At 36.9% G+C, this 11,637-nt stretch overlaps 1 pseudogene; it reads left to right on the forward strand.

Annotated features, from left to right (window-relative positions):
* The first annotated feature begins 470 nt into the window (after window positions 1-470).
* LOC127077192 (uncharacterized) lies at window positions 471-570 on the forward strand (annotated as a pseudogene).
* Window positions 571-11,637: the final 11,067 nt, after the last annotated feature.

Consider the following 11,637-nt stretch of genomic DNA (forward strand, 5'->3'; position numbering starts at 1 on the left):
TATTACTCTTATATGAAAAGTTTGGATGATTCTTCCAATTTGGGTTATAGGTATTCGAATAGGGGCTTCCTTGAGCATAGTTTACTTGCTCTGTTTGGATTCCAGTCAAGAGTTGACATTCCGCAGGAGTGTGGCCTTGGATTCCACAGACCTCGCAATTCTGAGCTATAGCAACCACGGCGGTTGGTGGTGATACATTTAAACTTTCAATCTTCTGGACCAAAGCATCCACTTTTGCATTGACGTGATCAAGGTTACTTATCTCGTACATGCCAGTTTTCGGTTGAGGTTTTTCCACTGTTGTTCGTTCGGTTCCCCACTGATAGTGGTTTTGGGCCATGCTCTCGATAAGCTGGTAAGCATCAGCATAAGGTTTGTTCATTAATGCACCACCTGCAGCGGCGTCTATTGTTAACCTTGTATTGTATAAGAGACCATTATAAAATGTGTGAATTACTAACCAGTCTTCCAAACCATGGTGTGGGCAAAGTCTCATCATGTCTTTGTATCTTTCCCATGCTTCGAAAAGAGACTCGTTGTCTTTCTGTTTAAATCCGTTTATCTGGGCTCTTAACATAGCTGTTTTGCTTGGCGGAAAATATCGGGCAAGGAAAACTTTCTTCAACTCGTTCCACGTGGTGACTGAGTTGGAAGGTAGAGATTGAAGCCATCTTCTAGCGCTATCTCTTAATGAGAAAGGAAAAAGACGAAGTCGAATTGCCTCTGAAGTGACACCATTAGCTTTAACAGTATCAGCATATTGAACAAATACGGATAAATGAAGGTTTGGATCTTCGGTAAGATTTCCAGAGAATTGGTTCTGTTGCACAGCCTGCAGCAGTGAAGGTTTAAGTTCAAAGTTGTTTGCTTCGATTGCGGGCGGAGCAATACTTGAATGCGGTTCATCTTGCGATGGAGCGGCGTAATCTCTAAGAGCACGAGCTGGTTCTGCCATCTCGGTTAAAGAAGGAAAAATGTTTTTGATATCAGGAAGGTTTATAGGAGGGAGATTGTTTTCAGCACGATATTCCCGAATTCGTCGTAAGACTCGGAGATATAGTTCGATATCGTTGATTCGTAAATAGAGCGGTTCGCCTTGAGAGCGAGTGCGTGGCATACAAATCAACGAAAGAAAGAATAGAAGGAAAAAGAAACCTTAGTCTCTACAGCGTAACGGAAGAGTTACGATATCGATTGAATAAAAGTCCCCGGCAACGGCGCCAAAAACTTGATCGCTCGACTGTGCGAGTCGAGAATGGGATACAAACTGCAAGTGCACAGTTCTATCGCGTAGTTTTAAAAGATATCGATCCCACAGGGACTTATGAATCGATGTACCGTTATCTAAGGTTACTACGTAAATCTAAGGTGAAAATGTTTGATTGTTTGGGGAAAAGGGAGCTAAGAGCTAAACTAATATCTAGATTAAATATTAATAAAACGGATATCGGTATGTGGTTCGTCAAAACTAGGGAATCAATTCCTTGTCGGTCTCTCGGTTTTAAAATAAATCGTTTCGACTAACTTTATTGGTTAAAGGTTTTATCTCAAACTCTCGCTCTGTTGAAGAAACCATGATCTTATGTTAATGTTGCTGTCACTTATAATTAAGTCAAAAATCATATTTTGAAAACAATAAAGTTGCAGAAACTCTTTTTAAGAAAATACTGACCGTTTTAAACACCCTTATCTCAAACTTTCGCTCTGTTGACTTAGGTTATACAATTAAATCTAAATGCTTAACTCTCGTCCTCACATTCAATCTTTAAAAATACTTTTTGGAAAAAGGTCAGAATTTAATTAATTCTAAAACTTGCTCTCGCCCTGAGATAGATTTAATGACTAACTTACACTGTCCAGTTAAAACCTCAAACTCTCGCTCTGTTGGTTTCAACTTCTTTATGTCTTTTACCTTTGTAAAAAATCTTGTTATTAAACCTGTAAGTTAAGACCGTAAAAAGATTGACTCTAATTTTAAGTTTGAATAGACCGACTTAGTTTTGATCCCTCTTTCTGCTTACTTTACATACCGATACCTAGGCAAATTAGCCAGACATGCTTACTAAATAATAATTAATATCATGCATACACAGACTCATTTCAGGCAGGCAATGCAAATAAACAATAGAATAAAGCATAAAAATTAAATAACAATTAAAGAACCTGAATGCGTAATACAATGGTCTTGAACACTCCACCACAAGCCGGTAGGATTTGTTCTTCGGTTCTTCAATTAAACAGTAAATTAAATCAAGGAAATAAAAAACTCGAATATAACGTAAGGTTAAATCCGGTATAAAGTTGCCCAGTAGTTTCCGGTGTAGAAACTACTACGCGAAAAATATCTAAAAGCTAAGAACGGGGGAAAAATAAATTGCAAGGGAAAAAGAAAACAAAGCTTGCAAAATAAAATAAATAAAATGGACGATGCTGGAAAGGAAGAAAAATAAGCAAAGGCGTGAAAAAAAATAAATTTGGCAGAGCTTCCGCAAAACTGAGCGTGCAAAAACTGTGTAACTTTTGGTTTGTGAGACGGCTATTTATAATAGCCTTGGTAGCAGCATTCCGTTTCTCTCCTTCTTCAGCGTGGCTATATCCACGGCGTGCATATAGGAGACCAATTCCTTAACGTTATTCTTCAAGTCCTTCTGAGGGCGATACTTGCGCCACAAAGGTAGTGGGGTTGCGTGACGCTCGTCACGCTATGTGTGACGTCCGTCACAAGGCTCCTTCGCGTGACGCTCGTCACGCGTCCTGTGACGTCCGTCACAGGCACAGCATTGGTGACTTGTGCGCTTTGGGCTGGGCTTTGGCCTTTGGTTCCTTTTCTCTCCTTTTTGTTGCTTTTTACACCTCCTTTTCTTCCCTTTTTCACTTTTGCTTCAAAATGGGTACCTGATATAAATAGAAGAGAAATACTGCATAATATCTGATAAAATGGGATAAATTAGTGTAAATGATAAAATAATTTAATTGAATTAAGTCTTAAAAAGCGATATAATTTCGTGTTATCACACCCCTCACATCTGTTGTACTCAACAAGAACCATTTAGTTAAATTTGAGATTGAATGTTAGCTTGCATTATTTGTTTTCTTTGAGTGGTAAAAGATTGAAAGGGAAACAAAAGGGATCGCAAAAAGGTTTTTATTATGGTGCTTGACAAGATTCCGGGTCTTGCTCCTACGTATCCTCAGGTGCGATGAGGAATTCAAATCAAAGTGATGTTGGGCAAGACAAAAGATATTTTTCGCTATAGTGTTTGACGAGACATTGAATCTCATTCCTACGTATCCCCAAGTGCGATGGGGAACTCAAAGCTACATAGTTCTTGGTAGCAAATTAGTGTTGGTTGATTGATTTTAGAGAATGAATGTTTAAGTCACATTCTAGTGGTTAAACAATGGCTTGTATGATCACGGGGGATGCTTGATCGATAAATTAGAAAGTGTAGTAATCTTCCAATGTAGTAATAAGAGGGGAAATCTGAAGGAGAATAGCGATCCAAAACGCAGGAAAATTAAAAATTTCTCCTTTAGGGATCCTTACGACTGGGCATGATCAGTGATAGAATCGTTACCTCTTGTGGATATTGAAACCTTTGATGTAAATCTAATGAGTGATCACGAACATTGAATGGTGACAACGCCTCTACTCAGTCCACACGAACGGATTCCTTCAATCTCAGTGCTAGCTGCTACGAATGAAGGCTTTGAGTGAGAGAGAGAGAGAGAAACAAAATTTCAACTGAGCAAATGCTTCTGTACAAGGGTTCTATTTATAGAACAACTTGTGTGGGCTGCAAGCTAAAAATTTCACTTAAGTGTATGTGGCCCATATCTTATGATATGCCAAAATCACTTAAGCGTGTGGTACCTTACCATATTTCGTATTCTACTTAAGTACACCATAGCTTACGATGTTCTACAATTCACTTAAGTGCATCGTACCTTACGGTGTTCCTTATTTACTCTATCTCTCATCATTCCGTCCTTTTGTGTGTGACCCTGCAGGTTTCCGCGACATTAGCAATTATATTAAATCACATATTTAACATAATAAACAGTGAGCGGTATCTAGCAACACATCACTGCTACCCAAGACACGAAAATGTCATGTGATCTGACAAATCCTTTTGTGATAATACTTATGTGTACAATTACCCTTTTGCCCTTATGTCTATATTGAACACAAGGCATAGGTTGTGTCATCCTTGTCCAGTTCAATATTGGGCCCGTAGACATTTATCCTGTTACGCACGATGGGAAAATTCCATCTAAGTCACTCATATCCCTCAGTACGCTTCATGGAGTACCCATCAACTGTCTTTATGGTCATCCAGTTACGGACAATGTTTGATCAACAATGGGGCACTCGACTCTACATCTAGAGTCCATAGTGGTTTCAGGTCGAAGGGTGGTATACACCATTATCACCATGAGAATAACTTATGACACTTTGCATAACATTCTAAATAGTATTCTCATAGCGGGTCAATCCAATATAAATATTACTTTTAATATTCATACCTATGTTTCAGACTTGATAACTCCTTATCCATGATCCATGAGATGTGATCATCAGTCTATATACATAATAGTCTTAATGCTTTAATATTATCCCACTTCACAATAAAGCTCGACTACGGATACTTTAAGAATAGTGTCCTTATGTTTAATGGGATCAAATGATTAAGTCACATTTGATACATTAAATGGATTAGCTATTCTATGGACTTTATTAAACAAAGATAATAAAGAAAAAGTCTTTTATTATTAATAAATAATTCGATACAAGTACCAAAAGTATTGGCCTCTAGGGCTTACACCAACAAAATCCCTAGTATCGATCTCAAGGACTGCTTGACGATACATAGTTATGGATAAATTTAAGTTAAACAAAAGCCTTGGGGTTTTTGGATTGATTGGTTAAATTATGAAAACAATTATGAATAAAGTAAACAAAGTAATTACACGGTTTAGAAAGATATTCGTAATATGCTAGGGATAGTGTATGATTCAATTTTGTGACAAATCTGAACTCACAATGCAACAACAAATTTCAAATAATGGATTATCGATTCTTACAAGTGTTTACTTCTAAGTCCTTAGGGAGAAAGCCTTTAATCATTCAACCTAACTTCTATGTCCATATAAAAGTACAAATGAAATTAAGCATTAATTTACCAAGAATAATCTGGTTCTTATAGGGTAATGCTAGTCCTAGGTAACATCTATTATAAAATATTCTCAAGCAGATCAGGAGCAATGACGGTCCAGCTTAATTGTTACTCATAAATAAAACTCCGTTTGTCCGACAAATAAAGAATTAAAACAATCAAGAGAATAAATCAGATATGATGAAATAAAGTTGTTATTGCAAAGAGGAATTCGAAGTCATTACAAATCTGAATCATGGACACCCTCCAGCATTGTGGGGTTTAGCTACTCATAGAAATAAAACAAAACATGATAAAAAATATTGTTATTACAGAAATTTTTAGATGAATTGATCTTTAATTACAAAAAGCTCCTGAAAATATGAATCCACCTTGAAAATCTGAGTTCTCCAGCCTTCAAAACGTGTTTTGTCGTCTAAAATCGCCCAACCCGTGAAAATCCGCATTTTCCGCTTAAATAGACAATGTTTTTAGGCCTTCAATAGTTTAGGACTCTATACGCTTATTTCCCAAGTCCATACGCGCATGGCCTTGTTTCTGGCCCTACCAAATATGCATAAGCCAACATGGTACGCATCCAGGCAGGTCTCATACGCGTATCATTCGCGTATGGGTAGAAGTCTCCATTTCCTCCCCTTTATTGGCCCTCATATGATACGGGGAAGGGTTCAGGTCCATACACGTAAGACACATGTCCATACACATATGTACATAAGTATGTTCTTTTCTCCTCTCTACTGGTCTACATGTGTTATGCGTAAGAGTATGTGGCCATATACGGATGGTACGCGTATGGGGAAAGCCATAATCTTTTTTCTCTTTCTTTTACTTCCTTGATTTGGTCCAGTCTTTTCTCTGATCCTAACTTCTATTTTACTTTTATCCTGCATCTAACCTGCCATACATACCAAAAAGACGTAAAAATAGCTAAAAGAAACTCAAACTATAAAAAACATTGTCTTGGCACAAACTGACTTGAAAGATCAAACATTAAGCCCAAAAGTATACAGTTCACCTGGATTTTTGACGTATAAACGATGGAAATTATAACACAAATGATGACTGATCACAACCCCAAACATAGCTTGTTTCTTGTCCTCAAGCAACACTCAGGAAAAAGAAAATTATGTCACCCCCAAATAATTGAAAATTCAACTGTATTACAATATCCTTGAGATCTTTCGCGACTCTCTCTTGCTGTTACCTTCCCTTCCTTTTGCTTACCACATTCATTTGTTTAGTCACACTTTCACTTTGGAGTACTATTTCACATGTCAACTTATTTCACACTCTCACCTAGACTCCCAGGGGTTAAAGTGTTTACACTCACTATTCATAGTATACAATACCGAATCAAAAGCTTGAATAAATTCTCTTTTTATATCAAAATGCACACCACACACACTTTTGAGGTCTTTTAGGTTGTAATGGGGTTTGGGTTACGGTGGGATATTATATGGATGAGTAGGTTTAATTCAGAGTTATTACGGTCATTCTCTTAACTATGTTCCTTCTAATGTATCCACTGAGTTCCTTCCAGTGAGTTCCTTCTAATGTATTCTCTTAACTGTATTCCTTCCAGTGAGTTCTTTCATGATTTTTTTAAAGTTGATTTTCCAACTTTTATCTCTTTTTCTTTAGGAGAGCTCACCTTTTTCAATGTTGCACAGCTACCCCAAACTTAAAAGTTGTTATCCCAATAACAACCCGAACTTAGAAGGGAACATAGATCCGAGAATAAAACACAATTACTCTAAACAGGGTGAGGAAGTGTGTGGGATATGTGTTTAATATGTGGTATTTACACAAACAAAGGTATACATGCTCAAAAGGGGTTAACAAAGGATGATAATATATGGGATGGCTAGAAAGGCTCAGGGGTGAACACAAATAACATGCCTCAGTGTGTGTAGTAAAGCAATCAACATTCGAAAATAACATATGCAAACTCTGATTGATAAAGACATACCTGACTATTTCTCATGATGAATATTGTGTTTGTCTTTTTCTGACCTCACCATGTTGGGTAAAGCTGACAAACTCTTAAGTACCTCTTGTGTGATGTAACTTCATGTTCAATTATGATCAACCTTATTCCCTGTTAGTAGAACTCAAGAAAATCACGTCCAATCACTCTCAAAGGTATCACCACTTGGGGGTAAATAAACAGAGACGTCCGAGCATTTTTGTCTGAGTGAACCATGTCAACCACTATAGCGAGTAATCATCACTTATTATAAAGAAAAAAAACACTGTATTATATGAAATAAAATTCTATTAAAATTCAGGCCCAAAACGGGCAATTACAAATCGATTAAAAACAAAAGAAAATACAAGCACTAAAAATAACAAATAGAAAACTAAAATAAATTGAGAGATCAAAATAAAAATAAAAATGAAAATAAAATACAATACAAGTGAAATCTAAATGTCCTCATCACCATCCCCGTCCTGCATGTCAACATCAAAATCAATGAATATGGACACATCAACCCCCTGATTCCCATGCACAAAAGCAGAGATAGGGGACATCAATCCTAGTTGACTATGTGAAGTACTACTCCGGCCTGATTTATAAGCAAAAAAGATAAGTTTCACGCTTATTAAGAAATATAGTTAAATGCATTTAAGTTTCTTGATTTCATGTGAGAGAGACAATATAATTACAAATATACTCTTAATTAAATTGTCTTTTACTAACAATATTAAGTCATTAATGCAAGGATACTTTTGGAATAAATGCATTAAATGCACATAGATTTGTTTACATTTGCTTATATTTAAGGCCAAAAAAATTAGAAGACTTTTGATTATAAATAAGGTCGGAGGGAATATGATGTTGTTGATGAGGCGACTGTTGATGAGATGACTGCTGAAATGGACTCTGCTGCGATTGAGGATGTTGATGACCTGATCCTCCCAATTGGATCAAAGTCTCTATACCAGGGTACTAATAACGACCATAGTATTGGGATGGTGGCTCTCCTGCAAATCTGTCTCGAAACCTCTGAGTAGCTGCCCAAGTGTCTACCTGGTGAGCCAGATACCGGCCAGATAACCCGAAGTGTGCACACATATCATGAAGTTGAAGAATTCGGGATTCTCCAGCTTTTGTTAGATCACAGTTCAAGAATTTTGAAGCCCAAAATGCTTTGTGTTCTAACTCAAGTGGTAAATGACAGACTTTACTATAAACTAATTGATAGGGATACATGCCTATGGGTGTTTTGAACGCGGTTCTGTACACCCATAGTGCATCATTCAGTTTGATTGACCAGTCTTTTCGAGAAGCATTGACAGTCTTTTCAAGAATCTGTTTGATTTTCCTATTCGACACTTCGACTTGCCCACTCGTCTAGGGAGGTAAAAAGTGGAAATCTTGTGCTTCACATTATACTTTTTCAACATATTTTTCGTTAACTTATTCAAGAAATGGGTGCCTTTATCACTAATCAATGATCTTGGCACCCAAACCTAAGAAAAATCACCACCACTTTAGCATCATTAGTTGGTAATGTTACATCTTCTACCCACTTTGAGACATAATCCACTACAACCAAGATGTAATTCTTTCCAAAAGACGGGGGGAAGGGCCCCATGAAATCTATTCCCCATACATCAAGCAATTCTACCTCTAACATGGCATTCTGAGGCATCATATTTCTTTTGGAAATATTACTTGTCCTCTGACATCTGTCACATTCTCGAACTATACAATGAGCATCCTTTAACAAAGTAGGCCAATATAAACTTGAGTAGAGAACTTTTTCTTTTGTCCTATCTCCACTAAAGTGTCCTCCATATTCTGAATAATGACAAGCTTTCAGGATATCCCTCTGCTCTTCTTCCGGAACATATCTTCTAATCAACCCATATACTCCCCTTTTGTACAGAAATGAGTCATCCCACAGATACAACCTGCAATTATGTAAAAACTTTTTCTTTTTGTTATAATTAAAATCACCAGGTATTGTCCCACCTACCAGATAGTTTGCATAATCTGCAAACCACAGAACACCAGTGATAGCCAAAATGTATTCATCCGCAAATGCATCATGAATCAAGTGTTTCTCCTTTGTTTCCTCAATTGGGGACATGCGGGACAAGTGATCTGCAACAATATTTTCATAACCTTTTTTATCTCGGATTTCTAGATCAAATTCTTAAAGAAGAAGTATCCATCTCAGGAGCCTTGGCTTTGATTTCTATTTAGCAAAAAAATACTTTAAAGAAACATGGTCAGTATACACAATAATCTTAGACCCTAACAAATATGATTTGAAATTTTCAAAAGCATAAACAACAACTAACAACTCATTTTCGGTAGTTGCATAATTCATTTGAGCAGGGTTAAGGACATGACTAGCATAATAAATTACATGAACAAGTTTGTCCCTCATTTATCCTAACACAACCCTCACAACAATGTCACTAGCATCACACATGATCTAGAAAGGAAGAGACCAATCGTGAGCCATCGCAATAAGTGTAGAAACCAACTTACTCTTTAAAGTCTCAAATGCCACCCTACACTCATTATCAAAGGTGAACGACTTGTCTTTGACATGCAGATTTGTCAAAGGTTTATCATTTTTAGAAAAATCTCTTATGAACATGCGATAGAAACCTACGTGTCCTACGAAACTCCTTATCCCCTTTTCATTCACTGGGGTGGGAGATTAACAATTACCTCCACTTTTGCTCTGTCAATTCTATCCCAATGTGGGAGATTTTATGACTTAGCATTATACCTTCATGTACCATAAAATGACATTTTTCCCAATTAAGAATCAAGTTAGTTTGAGGGAACCTTTCTAAAACAAGAGACATGTTAATCAAACAGTTATCAAAGGAAGAACCAAAAATAGAAAAATCATCCATAAACACCTCCATATATTTTACAAGCATATCGGAGAATATAAATGTCATACATCTCTGAAAAGTAGCAGGGGAGTTGCACAGCCCAAATGGCATCCTTCTATAGGAAAAAATACCATAAGGGCATGTGAATGTTGTCTTCTCCTGATCTTCCGGGGCTACTGCAATTTGGTTATACCCTGAATATCCATCTAAGAAGCAGTAATACTCATGACCTGTAAGTCTCTCTAACATATGGTCAATAAAAGGGTGAGGAAAGTGATATTTCCTTGTTGCAGTGTTGAGCCTCTTGTAATCAATACACACTTTCCAACCGATTACCGTGCGAGTGGGAATTAATTCATTTTTGTCATTTAGTATCATCGTTGTTCCTCCCTTCTTTGGTACCACATGTATCAGACTCACCCAGGAACTTTCAAAAATAGGGTAGATTAGACCTGCATCCAACAACTTCACCACTTCTTTTCTCACTACTTCATTCATTGTTGGATTAAGCATTCTTTGGGGTTGTAACACAGGTTTGTGATTATCCTCCATCAGTATTTTATGCATGCACACTATGGGGCTAATTCCTTTCAAGTCTCCAATGGTTCATCCCATAGCACTCTTATATTTCTTCAGTACCTGTACCAATTTCTCCTCTTCTTTTGCTTGTAGCCTAAAGTTTATTATTCCAGGACAATTATTTGCAGAGTCTAAAAAGACATATTTTATATTTTCAAGTAATCTCTTCAATTCTGAGTTTATACCTGTTTCAGCTTCCTTTTTGGTCTCCGTTTCCGGTGGAGCTCTTAAATCCTCCCACCGGCGTGGTTTGGATCTCAGCCAAAATGGTTGTGCATCCAACATGGCTAGTAGTTCCTTATCTCTATCATCCTCACTATCTTTTATTTCTTGAGCTGAAAAACTAAGAACTCTTTCCAAAGGTAACTTGGGGACTTGACTCTGAATAGCTTGGACTACCATTTTATCTATTAATTTCATTGTATTACTTGTTCCTATGTCATCTTTGTGCTTCATGGTACTTCTCACATCAATTTTTAGCTATTCATCATAAACTTTGAGGGCCAGGGTTCTTTCCTGAATGTCTATCATACATCTTCGTGTTTCTAGGAAAGGCCTGCCTAGAATCAGATGGATATTTTCATCTTCAGGCATCTCAAGAGTCACAAAATCAACAAGGAACACAAATTTATCTATCTTAACTAGAACATCTTCAACTATACTACAAGATCTTTTCATTAAGTGATCTGTAAACTAGAGTGTCATTTTGGTATCCTGAACCATTCCTATTCCCAACTTCTTGTAAATAGATAAAGCCATAAGACTCACACTAGATCCTAAATCAATAAGGGCTTTCTTGAATGATCCATCTCCAATGGTGCATAAAATGGTGACAAAACCCATATCTTTTTTTTAACTGGAATCTTCATACCTTGCAAAATAGCACTGCACAATTCAGTCAGAAGTACATGCTCAATGGCAATGGTGCATTTCTTGGAGATGATTTCTTTCATAAACTTGCATATATGGGCATCTTCTTGAGAGCCTAAGAGAATGGAATGTTGATTTCTAACTTTCT

This window comes from Lathyrus oleraceus, chromosome 4 (genome assembly GCF_024323335.1).
Source record: "Lathyrus oleraceus cultivar Zhongwan6 chromosome 4, CAAS_Psat_ZW6_1.0, whole genome shotgun sequence".
Classification (NCBI taxonomy): domain Eukaryota; kingdom Viridiplantae; phylum Streptophyta; class Magnoliopsida; order Fabales; family Fabaceae; genus Lathyrus; species Lathyrus oleraceus.